This window comes from Oncorhynchus mykiss, chromosome 7, assembly GCF_013265735.2.
Source record: "Oncorhynchus mykiss isolate Arlee chromosome 7, USDA_OmykA_1.1, whole genome shotgun sequence".
NCBI classification, from domain to species: Eukaryota; Metazoa; Chordata; class Actinopteri; order Salmoniformes; family Salmonidae; genus Oncorhynchus; species Oncorhynchus mykiss.
In genome coordinates, this window is record NC_048571.1 from 9,782,675 (window position 1) to 9,797,622 (window position 14,948).

General features: G+C 44.4%; 1 protein-coding gene across 1 annotated transcript in view; it reads left to right on the top strand.

Moving 5' to 3' along the window:
• The first annotated feature begins 401 nt into the window (after positions 1-401).
• The window catches only part of LOC118965239 (microtubule-associated protein 2-like), a 93,470-nt gene continuing 78,923 nt past the window's right edge, over positions 402-14,948 (top strand). The window contains exon 1 of the mRNA XM_036982459.1: positions 402-536. The gene's annotated coding sequence lies outside the window, so the exon portion shown is untranslated. The remainder of the gene's footprint in view (positions 537-14,948) is intronic.

Here is a 14,948-nt window from a genome sequence, read left to right on the forward strand (position 1 = left end):
CAACCCCCACATTCCCCCAAATCCTACAGTGCCCGTTTTGGCACGGGCACCAGACATGGTGTGGCTGGGATCCCATGGGGGAAGACGGGAGCATATGCTTCCTTGATAAATCCAGTTCCTCTCTTTCCCTCGCTCTTTCTCCTGATATCCTCTCTCCTCCCCACCCCCATCTCCTCTCTGCCCTCCACATCTCTCTCACTCACTCACTCAACCAGTGCCGCACCCCTCCCTGTAAGCAGAGCAATGCAATGCAGCTACTCACAGAAGCCCATCCATCCTCTTATATGTAGATCCCCACCTGTGTGTGTGTGTGTGTGTGTGTCTGTGTGTGTGCGTTGGTGCGCATGCGTGCGTGTGTGGGAGCGAGAACCTGCAACCGTTGGTTGCATACAAATGAATGCGCCACTACTGATGTAATTACGGCATTTGAACGCGGTGGGAGGGGTCAGAGAGACCGACATCTCTTTGCATTGTCACTAGGGCTCAAGGCACAGTGCGCAAGGGATTTATTTATACGGTTCATTTGCCACGAACAGGTAAGGAAAATACCATATTTAATTTATTCAATTTAAATGCAAAGCATGGTTAATTATGTTTTAATTACATTTAAATTAATTGCACTTTCAACACACTTGATTTAGTTTAGATTTTAAAAAGTTTGATGTTCTCGGAATCACTGAATGTGGCTTCTAATCCGAGTTGTTGCGCATTTAGGAAAGGCATGTGTTAAATTGTTTGTGCTTTAGCCTAGTTAAAAATGAGAAGCTTGTTTGTTAACTTGATAAGAATACTACTGTATTTTACCTTTGAGAAGGAACAAGGTTTGCACATCAGCCTCACCCTTAGGAGAGAAAGGCTTAGTCGGCATGTCCATTTGTCTGCTTTTTTTGCTACCATCTCGTTTAACTTAATTTTGTTTTAAACATCACACCTTTAAGTGTTTATTTGTCTCATAAAAATGCGTAATAAAAAGCCCGTTAGTATTTTTGTTGGTCAACTTGTGAGCGCTCCGGGGCTGCGGGCTATGCCCATTGTTCAGGTCCACCATGCATGGTGCTGAAACGGTGCGGGGGCTGCTCTGGCGGATAACTGCAGTAACCGCACCAGCCTGCTATAGCCTACTCTCTAATCCCAGATTTGAACTAGGCCTACGGTTTTGTATGGCAACATAGGCCTATTGGTGATATCTTTGTTATTCGTTGTTTGTTGTTTATTCACTCTTCATGACGTATAGGCAGGAGCAGTGTTCTAGATCTGATTTGAATGGAGTCTTGGAGCCACACCGTTAGATACAGGAGACCTGCAGTGTCGTCCTATTTACACCATTCAGCACTGCAGTGGAAACCAATGCCCCACAAACCACGTCGATATGCATTGCAATTGTTAACAATGAAAGAGGCGGGGTCATTTTTTAATTATAACGTTTCACAGCAATTGACAATATCAAGCATCTGAAAAAACTCACCCAAACAAATACTTCTGCATGGCCAGGTGCCAACCCTAGACAGCAGCCAGTCTTCTCAGAGTATTGATGTAATAAGGAAATATACAACATACAGTATAGCTAGTTGACAGGACATATTCAAAATGTATTTATTAAAAAGCACCCATATTTTCCCTCTAAATACTGGGCAGTGCCTAGAGCCCTTAGTTCATGTAATGTTATGTGAATCAAATAGCAGCATTGGACATAATTATATTTCCACTATTGAGCCCATTCCACATTATTACACTGTGATTCTGTGCTCTTTGTGAATCCCCCTGTAACAGGCCAGTACAACTAATAGATGAAAACCTCTATACCTCAGTTTGATGTCATGACACTTTACAGTAGATACTGACCTCATTCGGACTCTGTTTCCATTACTCTGGCCTGACTGGAGTCTGATTGAAGTGCTATAGTGCTGCTATGCGTTCTCTGATCTGAACGCCTGGTCTTTACAGCATGATGGAGTACAGGGACGTTTGAGTTCCCATGTGTGGATGTGAGAATACTCCTGTGTATAATATAGGGTCTGTGGGGATTTAATGTCCACATAAAACATTCTGTATTGTATAGTGGGATACTATGTTACACATACGGTAGAGGCCTGCCTACTGGTCAATACCTCTGGAAAACATGGATGTGTTATGGCAACCAAAGGAAATGAAAAGGCTGTGAATGTTACTGTGTGAATACTGTAGATGTTACAGTACAGTATAGATGATGAAACAAAAGGGGGATGAATCAGAAAATAAACATTGATCAGTAATACACAATATGTTTTGGGTTGGAAGACCCAGAAATAGCTTGGACCTAGCCTGGTTAAACTAGCCTTCAGTCTGTTAACCAGGCTACCTTTGACCCCCTACGCTAGGAACACTCCTCCTCAATGTCTTCAATCTAGAGATTAGCGAGTGCTCAGTCCAAGCCAAATGGGGTTTGACAAAGTACATTAGGGAGTACACACTGGGCGTGTGTATCCAGTTTCCCCATCTCTCCTGTATGGACATTATTCTATCAGCCTAAATTGGGGTAACTGTAATCACAGGAACGGTAATTGAAATGACCTTAATCACAACCTTGAGCGGTACTCTGACTGAGCCCTGAGGAGCCCCAACGGCGGTTCAGTTTCAATCTTCTCCACACTTTGCTGTTGCAAGCCTGGGAAACTGAGTCTGTCTCGAGTGCCACGTGGGAAATGGATACACACATCAGCTCTGGTTATGTGAAACATGCACACTTGACTCGGGAGACTTCATTTTACAGGGTAGAAGTTTTGTTTGGATTGAAAAACCATTCATAGGTCTATTTGTACTGTAGGAGTTTGCAAACAGACTTGACGCTAATGTGCGTTTAGCTTTTGTCATGCAGATTGGGAATAGTGGCTTGCAGTGCCAAAGTGCAGGGGAAACTAGTTCTCTGCAGACTCTCTCTTTCTGCCTCTCTCTCTCCTTCTGCCTCTCTCTCTCGCTCTCCCTCTATCTCTATTGGTGGCTTTTGAGTGAGAGGTATCAGGTGTGTTTGATGAGAGAGAGCCCACATGCAGGCAGGGTTGTTGGCTAACTCCAACCAGACCTACTGTACACTGACAGAGGGAGATACTTTAGCCACATTACACTGTTGAGTCTATCATCAATGGACTTCTCTAACTGTGATGACCTCTAGTAAGACACTGTGCAGTCATGTATGTGTGTGTATGTGTGTGAACATGGCCTCTCTACAGGCGTCTAATGAGAGGTGGCTGTGGGGTGGTTTAATGTGTGATTAAGTCTCAGGGTGTCTGAGCTGTCTGTGGAGCCTAAGCTAATTCTCACACGTCTAACAGAGCAGCCGGTCTACTGACCTCCAGCTAGGACGGACACACACACACACACACACACACACACACACACACACACACACACACACACACACACACACACACACACACACACACACAGACACAGACACAGACACGCACACACACACACATATAGGGACACGTGTTGAAATGGGAACTGTTTCATCTTGAGTTTTGACCTATAATAGCCCTCACATTGATCTGTCAGTGCATTATTGAGTGTATGATATGAACTTGTGAACTCTTGTCTCATATCAGCCAGCACTATCGTCTCCCCTGCCTGTAGCCTCTCTGAAGCTCAGCTCTAACTAACTGTGCAGCAGGCCAGACAGACCCAGACTCTGCAGCCCAAATGGCAGCATAGTTATGATCTCTTCATAGTGCACTACTGGGGCCCTATAGGCCCTGGTCAAAAGTAGTGCACTGTATAGCGCAGGGGTATTCAACTCTTACCCTACGAGGTCCAGAGCTTGCTGGTTTTCTGTTCTACCTGATCATTTACTGCATCCACTTAGTGTCCCAGGTCTTAATCAGTCTCTGATTAGAGGGGAACAATGAAAAAACACAGTGGGTCTGCCTTGGAGGTCCAGAGTTGAGTTTGAGGGGTATAGGGAATAGGAAGCCAGTTAGACCGCATACAGAGTCAGGGCTAAGACCCTGGCTGTGAGTGACCAAGACTCTCCCCTCCCTAGAAGCCACTCTGCCCAATAACTCCTGACAGCCCACGTCACAGTGCATCACAGAGCTGTCCCCTTCCCATATCACAGAGGACACACACTAGGACACCCACTAGGACACCCACTAGAAGACACACTAGGACACACACTAGGACACCCATTAGAACACACACTAGGACAAACACTAGGACAAACACTAGGACACCCACTAGAACACACAGTAGGACAAACACTAGGACACCCACTAGGACACCCACTAGAACACACACTAGGACACACACTAGGTGATACACACTAGGTGACACTCCCATTTAGGGCACTTCAAACCATGTCAACACCCTTCAAATCTATTGACATGCAGAATGCTCTTTATGATAGGACAGAATAGGATAAACTTGAGGAACATAGTCTTAGACACACTGAGTAGAGCACTTACCAAAATAAAGACGGTCAATTACATAATCAACTGTAAAGTACACACTCAACTGTAAATTACACAATCACCTGTAAATTACACACTACTGTAAATTACACACTCAACATCTATACACAATACATATATTACCCATTACCAATGTCATATTACATGTTACCAATGTCATATTACCTGTTACCAATGTCATATTACCTGTTACCAATGTCATATTACCTGTTACCAATGTCATATTACCTGTTACCAATGTCATATTACCCATTACCAATGTCATATTACCTGTTACCAATGTCATATTACCTGTTACCAATGTCATATTACCTGTTACCAATGTCATATTACCTGTTACCAATGTCATATTACCTGTTACCAATGTCATATTACCTGTTACCAATGTCATATTACCTGTTACCAATGTCATATTACCTGTTACCAATGTCATATTACCCGTTACCAATGTCATATTACCTGTTACCAATGTCATATTACCCGTTACCAATGTCATATTACCTGTTACCAATGTCATATTACCTGTTACCAATGTCATATTACCCGTTACCAATGTCATATTACCTGTTACCAATGTCATATTACCTGTTACCAATGTCATATTACCTGTTACCAATGTCATATTACCTGTTACCAATGTCATATTACTCATTACCAATGTCATATTACCTGTTACCAATGTCATATTACCTGTTACCAATGTCATATTACCTGTTACCAATGTCATATTACCTGTTACCAATGTCATATTACCTGTTACCAATGTCATATTACCCATTACCAATGTCATATTACCTGTTACCAATGTCATATTAACTGTTACCAATGTCATATTACCCATTACCAATGTCATATTACCCGTTACCAATGTCATATTACCTGTTACCAATGTCATATTACCTGTTACCAATGTCATATTACCTGTTACCAATGTCATATTACCTGTTACCAATGTCATATTACCTGTTACCAATGTCATATTACCTGTTACCAATGTCATATTACCTGTTACCAATGTCATATTACCCGTTACCAATGTCATATTACCCGTTACCAATGTCATATTACCCGTTACCAATGTCATATTACCTGTTACCAATGTCATATTACCCATTACCAATGTCATATTACCCGTTACCAATTTCATATTACCCATTACCAATGTCATATTACCCATTACCAATGTCATATTACCTGTTACCAATGTCATATTACCCATTACCAATGTCATATTACCTGTTACCAATGTCATATTACCTGTTACCAATGTCATATTACCCATTACCAATGTCATATTACCTGTTACCAATGTCATATTAACTGTTACCAATGTCATATTACCCATTACCAATGTCATATTACCCGTTACCAATGTCATATTACCTGTTACCAATGTCATATTACCTGTTACCAATGTCATATTACCTGTTACCAATGTCATATTACCTGTTACCAATGTCATATTACCTGTTACCAATGTCATATTACCTGTTACCAATGTCATATTACCTGTTACCAATGTCATATTACCCGTTACCAATGTCATATTACCTGTTACCAATGTCATATTACCCGTTACCAATGTCATATTACCTGTTACCAATGTCATATTACCCATTACCAATGTCATATTACCCGTTACCAATTTCATATTACCCATTACCAATGTCATATTACCCATTACCAATGTCATATTACCTGTTACCAATGTCATATTACCTGTTACCAATGTCATATTACCTGTTACCAATGTCATATTACCTGTTACCAATGTCATATTACCCATTACCAATGTCATATTACCTGTTACCAATGTCATATTACCCATTACCAAGGTCATATTACCTGTTACCAATGTCATATTACCCATTACCAATGTCATATTACCTGTTACCAATGTCATATTACCTCTTACCAATGTCATATTACCTGTTACCAATGTCATGTAGGTCTTGTACAACCACATGCATGTACCACCTGTTAATGAAAATGTCTCTCAAATGCAGGAACACTAGTCTTGTTTACAATTGTGTCACAGGGTTGTGTGGGCCCTCTAGGACGATGTACTGTATGTCCTACTGGGGTCTATAGGACGATGTACTGTATGTCCTACTGGGCCCTCTAGGACGATGTACTGTATGTCCTACTGGGGTCTATAGGACGATGTACTGTATGTCCTACTGGGCCCTCTAGGACGATGTACTGTATGTCCTACTGGGGTCTATAGGACGATGTACTGTATGTCCTACTGGGCCCTCTAGGACGATGTACTGTATGTCCTACTGGGGTCTATAGGACGATGTACTGTATGTCCTACTGGGCCCTCTAGGACAATGTACTGTATGTCCTACTGGGGTCTATAGGACGATGTACTGTATGTCCTACTGGGCCCTCTAGGATGATGTACTGTATGTCCTACTGGGGTTTATAGGACGATGTTCTGTATGTCCTACTGGGGTCTATAGGACGATGTACTGTATGTCCTACTGGGGTCTATAGGACGATGTACTGTATGTCCTACTGGGCCCTCTAGGATGATGTACTGTATGTCCTACTGGGGTTTATAGGACGATGTTCTGTATGTCCTACTGGGGTCTATAGGACGATGTACTGTATGTCCTACTGGGGTCTATAGGACGATGTACTGTATGTCCTACTGGGGTCTATAGGACGATGTTCTGTATGTCCTACTGGGGTCTATAGGACGATGTACTGTATGTCCTACTGGGCCCTCGAGGACGATGTACTTACTGTATGTCCTACTGGGGTCTATAGGACGATGTTCTGTATGTCCTACTGGGGTCTATAGGACGATGTTCTGTATGTCCTACTGGGGTCTATAGGACGATGTACTGTATGTCCTACTGAGGTCTATAGGATGATGTACTGTATGTCCTACTGGGGTCTATAGGACAATGTTCTGTATGTCCTACTGGGGTATATAGGACGATGTACTGTATGTCCTACTGGGCCCTCTAGGACGATGTACTTACTGTATGTCCTACTGGGGTCTATAGGACGATGTTCTGTATGTCCTACTGGGGTCTATAGGACGATGTTCTGTATGTCCTACTGGGGTCTATAGGACGATGTTCTGTATGTCCTACTGGGCCCTCTAGGACGATGTACTGTATGTCCTACTGGGGTCTATAGGACGATGTACTGTATGTCCTACTGGGGTCTATAGGACGATGTACTGTATGTGCTACTGGGCCCTCTAGGACGATGTTCTGTATGTCCTACTGGGGTCTATAGGACGATGTACTGTATGTCCTACTGGGGTCTATAGGACAATGTTCTGTATGTCCTACTGGGCCCTCTAGGACGATGTACTGTATGTCCTACTGGGGTCTATAGGACAATGTACTGTATGTCCTACTGAGGTCTATAGGACGATGTTCTGTATGTCCTACTGGGCCCTCTAGGACGATGTACTGTATGTCCTACTTGGGTCTATAGGACAATGTTCTGTATGTCCTACTGGGGTCTATAGGACGATGTTCTGTATGTCCTACTGGGGTCTATAGGACGATGTACTGTATGTCCTACTGTGGTCTATAGGACGGTGTTCTGTATATCCTACTGGGGTCTATAGGACGATGTACTGTATGTCCTACTGGGCCCTATAGGACGATGTTCTGTATATCCTACTGGGATCTTTAGGATGATGTTCTGTATGTCCTACTGGGCCATATAGGACAATGTTCTGTATGTCCTACTGGGGTCTATAGGACGATGTTCTGTATGTCCTACTGGGGTCTATAGGACGATGTACTGTATGTCCTACTGGGGTCTATAGGACGATGTACTGTATGTCCTACTGTGGTCTATAGGACAGTGTTCTGTATATCCTACTGGGGTCTATAGGACGATGTACTGTATGTCCTACTGGGCCCTATAGGACGATGTTCTGTATATCCTACTGGGATCTTTAGGATGATGTTCTGTATGTCCTACTGGGCCATATAGGACAAAGTTCTGTATGTCCTACTGGGGTCTATAGGACGATGTACTGTATGTCCTACTGGGCCCTATAGGACGATGTTCTGTATGTCCTACTGGGGTCTATAGGACGATGTTCTGTATGTCCTACTGGGGTCTATAGGACGATGTTCTGTATGTCCTACTGGGGTCTATAGGACGATGTTCTGTATGTCCTACTGGGGTCTATAGGACGATGTTCTGTATGTCCTACTGGGGTCTATAGGACAATGTTCAGTATGTCCTACTGGGGTCTATAGGACGATGTTCTGTATGTCCTACTGGGGTCTATAGGACGATGTTCTGTATGGCCTACTGGGGTCTATAGGACGATGTTCTATATATCCTACTGTGGATTTATCTCTTCAAGTGTTTCATACTTTGTGATGACATCCTCTGTGGCTTCAGTGTGTCCTCCTTCCAGACCTCTCCGTTAGAGCACAAACATGCAGACAACTGCTCATTAACACATTCTTCACAATATGTGTTTCTATTTTAGGAACTGGTTCCTCCAGACTCTCATCAAGAAAACACATGGAAAGGAGAGTGAGAGGAGAGGAGAGGAGAGAAGAGGAGAGGAGAGGAGAGGAGAGGAGAGGAGAGGAGAGGAGTAATAGGACAGGAGGAGAGGAGATGAGGAGAGGAGAGTGAGAGGAGAAGAGAAGAGGTGAAGAGGAGAGTGATAGGAGAGGAGAGGAGAGAAGAAGACGAGAGTGATAGGACAGGAGGAGAGGAGAGGAGGAGAGGAGAGTGAGAGGACAGGAGGAGAGGAGAAGAGGGGAGTGATAGGAGAGGAGTGAGAGGACAGGAGGAGAGGAGAGGAGAAGAGGAGAGTGATAGGAGGAGAGTGATAGGAGGAGAGTGAGAGGAGAGAAGAGAAGAGGAGAGGAGAGGAGAGGAGAGGAGAGGAGAGGAGAGGAGAGGAGAAAAGGAGAGTGATAGGAGAGGAGAGGAGAGGAGAAAAGGAGAGGAGAGGAGAAGAGGAGAGTGATAAGAGAGGAGAGGAGAGTGATAGGAGAAGAGAGGAGAAGAGGAGCGTGATAGGAGAGGAGGAAAGGAGAGGAGAAGAGAGGAGAAGAGGAGCGTGATAGGAGAGGAGAGTGATAGGAGAGGAGAGGAGAAGAGGAGAGTGGTAGGTCGAGAGGAGAGGAGAGAGGAGAGGAATGATAGGAGAGGAGAGGAGAGTGATAGGATAGGAGAGGAGGAGAAGATAATGAAAGGAGATGAGAGGAGGAGAGTGATAGGAGAGGAGGAGAGTGATAGGAGAGGAAGAGGAGAGTGAGTGAGAGGAGAGGAGAAGAGGAGAGTGGTAGGTCGAGAGGAGAGGAGAGAGGAGAGGAATGATAGGAGAGGAGAGGAGAATGAAAGGAGAGGAGAGGAGGAGAATGATAGGAGAGGAGAGAGGAGAAGAAGAGAATGAGAGGAGAGGAGAGGAGAGGAGAGTGATAGGAGAGGAGAGGAGAGTGATAGGAGAGGAGAAGAGGAGAGTGGTAGGACAGGAGGAGAGGAGAGGAGTGATAGGACAGGAGGAGAGGAGAGGAGAGGAGAGGAGAGGAGAGGAGAGGAGAGGAGAGGAGAGGAGAGGAGAGGAGAGGAGAATGAAAGGAGAGGAGAGGAGAGGAGAATGAAAGGAGAGGAGAGGAGAGGAGAATGAAAGGAGAGGAGAGGAGAGGAGGAGAATGATAGGAGAAGATGAGAGTTATAGGAGAGGAAGAGGAGAGTGAGTGAGAGGAGAGGAGGAGAGGAGAATGAAAGGAGAGGAAGAGGAGGTGATTGACAGGAGAGTAACAGCAGAGAGAGAGAGGAGGAGAGAGAGAGGAGGAGAGTGACAGCAGAGAGAGAGATGAGTAGAGTGACAGCAGAGAGAGAGAGGATAAGGAGAGTGACAGCAGAGAGAGAGAGAGGAGAAGAGTGACAGCAGAGAGAGAGAGGATAAGGAGAGTGACAGCAGAGAGAGAGAGGATAAGGAGAGTGACAGCAGAGAGAGAGAGAGAGGAGGAGAGTGACAGCAGAGAGAGAGAGAGAGGATAAGAAGAGTGACAGCAGAGAGGGAGAGGAGGAGAGTGACAGCAGAGAGAGGAGAAGGAGAGTGACAGCAGAGAGAGAGAGGAGTAGAGTGACAGCAGAGAGAGAGAGAGGAGAGTGACAGCAGAGAGAGAGAGAGAGAGGAGAAGGAGAGTGACAGCAGAGAGGGAGAGGAGGAGAGTGACAGCAGAGAGAGAGAGGAGAAGGAGGGTGACAGCAGAGAGAGAGGAGGAGAGTGACAGCAGAGAGAGAGAGGATAAGGAGAGTGACAGCAGAGAGGGAGAGAAGGAGAGTGATAGCAGAGAGAGAGAGAGGAGAAGGAGAGTGACAGCAGAGAGAGAGAGGAGTAGAGTGACAGCAGAGAGAGAGAGAGGAGAGTGACAGCAGAGAGAGAGAGAGGAGAAGGAGAGTGACAGCAGAGAGGGAGAGGAGGAGAGTGACAGCAGAGAGAGAGAGGAGAAGGAGGGTGACAGCAGAGAGAGAGAGGAGAAGGAGAGTGACAGCAGAGAGAGAGAGGAGAAGGAGAGTGACAGCAGAGAGAGAGGAGAAGGAGAGTGACAGCAGAGAGAGAGAGGAGAAGGAGAGTGACAGCAGAGAGAGAGAGGAGAAGGAGAGTGACAGCAGAGAGAGAGAGGAGAAGGAGAGTGACAGCAGAGAGAGGAGAAGGGGAGTGACAGCAGAGAGAGCTTGTGCCCCCAGTCCACTGGTGGGTAAGAAACCGATAATGAGTCTAGCTCCCAGGATCTCTGGCCCCAGGCCCTGCTGTTAGTTAGCCTAGTGTAAATAGCCTACCGTAGCTATTCAGCCTTTATGGCTTCCAGATGTTGGAGGCTAAACAGCGCCGCTTGTTTTCACTAACCCTCTGCAACAGTCTACAGACAGCAGTAAATATCCTGCTTGGGCAAGATGTGGAAAGCGGCTGGCCTCTCATTCAACAGTGAATGAACCCCTTTGTTGGTCGTCCCCACATTGTTCACTATATCACTCATGTCGAGTTTCGCCAACCACTTGATAGGCAATGCCATGCTTTTTATGTGTGAATGTGTTTTTTTGGTCAAATGTTGTGGAAAGGTTTGGGGGAAACCAGCGTGCAACATGGAAATAATTCCTTCCTGTCGACTCCCTGGGGATGTAGGGCACATTTCTGCTCAAGAGTCCGGCGCTTCCCAATACCTCATGTTGAAGACCTCTCTTCTGTGTGTGTGTGTGTGTGTGTGTGTGTGTGTGTGTGTGTGTGTGTGTGTGTGTGTGTGTGTGTGTGTGAGAGAGAGAGAGAAGCCCTAATTCGGTGGCAGTGCACAGAGAGTCCCTCTATTAAGTCAGTGTGAAACACAGGACCAGATGGGAGGGTCTGAATGCACTGCAACATTACATGACATTCCTGCAGGCTTTTATAAGACCGTTTTAACACAGCAGCTGTGTGTGTGTGGGTGTGTGTTTGTGTGTGTGTGTGTGTGTGTGTTGTGCGTGCGTGCGCGACCTTTGGATGCTGGCCAGGTTGGCGTACAAAATAAGTATTGTGGGACTTGTAAGGAGTTGTTTCCTGGACACCCCAATACACAGGCTCTCACACTCTCATCTTGGCACTAGACTTGTCCTGCACCCTTATTAGTAGTAGTACGGTAGTCAGCCCTCCACTCTGTATTGGCATGTCCTCCTCTAGCTACAACCCCCTGATCTCTGTAAAGTGTTGACTGCCTAGTGTCCAGTGTGCGGCCACAAGGGTCTCTGTCACCACGACAACGCCTGCCATGGAAACAAGAGCCTTCAGGGATCAGCCCTTTGAGGCTTACTCAATCTATAGGGCCTCTGTGTATCTCTGTCTGGATCTATAGGGCCTCTGTGTATCTCTGTCTGGATATATAGGGTCTCTGTGTATCACTGTCTGGATCTATAGGGCCTCTGTGTATCTCTGTCTGGATCTATAGGGTCTCTGTGTATCTCTGTATGGATCTATAGGGTCTCTGTGTATCACTGTCTGGATCTATAGGGCCTGTGTGTCTCTCTGTCTGGATATATAGGGTCTCTGTGTATCACTGTCTGGATCTATAGGGCCTGTGTGTATCTCTGTCTGGATATATAGGGTCTCTGTGTATCTCTGTCTGGATATATTCTACTTAACACTATTCTACCTTACTCTACTCTACTGAACACTACTCTACTCTACTCTACTGAACAATACTCTACTCTACACTACTCTACTGAACATTACTCTACTATACTGAACACTACTCTACTGAACACTACTCTACTCTACTCTACTGAACAATACTCTACTCTACTCTACTGAACAATACTCTACTCTACAATACTCTACTGAACATTACTCTACTATACTGAACACTACTCTACTGAACACTACTCTACTCTACTCTACTAAACACTACTCTACTCTACTCTACTGAACACTACTCTACTCTACTCTACTGAACAATACTCTACTCTACAATACTCTACTGAACATTACTCTACTATACTGAACACTACTCTACTGAACACTACTCTACTCTACTCTACTAAACACTACTCTACTCTACTATACTGAACACTACTCTACTGAACACTACTCTACTCTACTCTACTGAACACTACTCTACTCTACTCTACTGAACACTACTCTACTCTACTCTACTCTACTGAACACTACTCTACACTACTCTACTCTACTGAACAATACTCTACTCTACTGAACACTATTCTACACTACTCTACTCTACTGAACAATACTCTACTCTACTGAACAATACTCTACTCTACTGAACACTATTCTACACTACTCTACTCTACTGAACACTACTCTACACTACTATACTCTACTGAACAATACTCTACTCTACTGAACAATACTCTACTCTACTGAACACTATACTACTCTACTCTACTGAACACTACTCTACTCTACTGAACACTATACTACTCTACTCTACTCTACTGAACACTACTCTACACTACTGAACACTACTCTACTGAACACTACTCTACTCTACTATACTAAACACTACTCTACTCTACTGAACACTACTCTACTCTACTGAACACTACTCTACTGAATACTACTCTACTCTACTATACTAAACACTACTCTACTCTACTGAACACTACTCTACTCTACTGAACACTACTCTACTCTACTCTACTCTACTGAACACTACTCTACTGAATACTACTCTACTCTACTATACTAAACACTACTCTACTCTACTGAACACTACTCTACTCTACTGAACACTACTCTACTCTACTCTACTCTACTGAACACTACTCTACTCTACTCTACTGAACACTACTCTACACTACTGAACACTACTCTACGCTACTGAACACTACTCTACTGAACACTACTCTACTCTACACTACTGAACACTACTCTACTGAACACTTCTCTACTCTACTGAACACTACTCTACACTACACTACTGAACATTACTCTACACTACACTACTGAACACAACTCTGCACTACTGAACACTACTCTACTGAACACTACTCTACTCTACTGAACACTACTCTACTGAACACTACTCTACTCTACTGAACACTACTCTACTAAACACTTCTCTACTCTACTGAACACTACTCTACTGAACACTACACTACTGAACACTACTCTACTGAACACTACTCTACTCTACTGAACACTACTCTACTGAACACTACTCTACTCTACTGAACACTACTCTACTGAACACTTCTCTACTCTACTGAACACTACACTACTGAACACTTCTCTACTCTAGTGAACACTACTCTACACTATACTACTGAACACTACTCTACTCTACTGAACACTACTCTACTGAACACTACTCTACTCTACTCTACTCTACACTACTGAACACTACTCTACTGAACACTACTCTACTCTACACTACTGAACACTACTTTACTGAACACTTCTCTACTCTACTGAACACTACTCTACACTACACTACTGAACATTACTCTACACTACACTACTGAACACTACTCTACACTACACTACTGAACACTACTCTACACTACACTACTGAACACTACTCTACTCTAGATGTTTTTGACAGGTGTTACAATGCTTTGTAACCTCTTCATAGCACATTCGTTTCAATCTCACAGGACAAACAGTGAGTCCAGGAATTCCCTGATTAAATCAAACGATTGCCCTATGACCCTTGAGTGGACTCTCCTCTTATTGGTGTTACCGTAGTAAATTGACTATGGAGTGAAGAACGTCACCCCCAAACTGACCTCAGAGTAGTGTTAGTTCGACAGTGATCTGTGTTAGGGTCCGTTGGCGCTCTAGCCGCTCTCACTTGAACCTTGTGCCATGCCATTATTGGACGGCAGGTAGAGCAAAAGAGCAAAAGGTTGCTGTCTGGAATACCCAAGCAGACAAGGTGAAGCAAAATCAAACCTTTGACTGGACCTATCAGGGTGTGTGTTTGCTGCACAGGAACACACAAAATAGATCAATGCAGGTGGCTTGGAGCTGGTGACTGCTGACAGTAAGGGACTGAGCCTAGG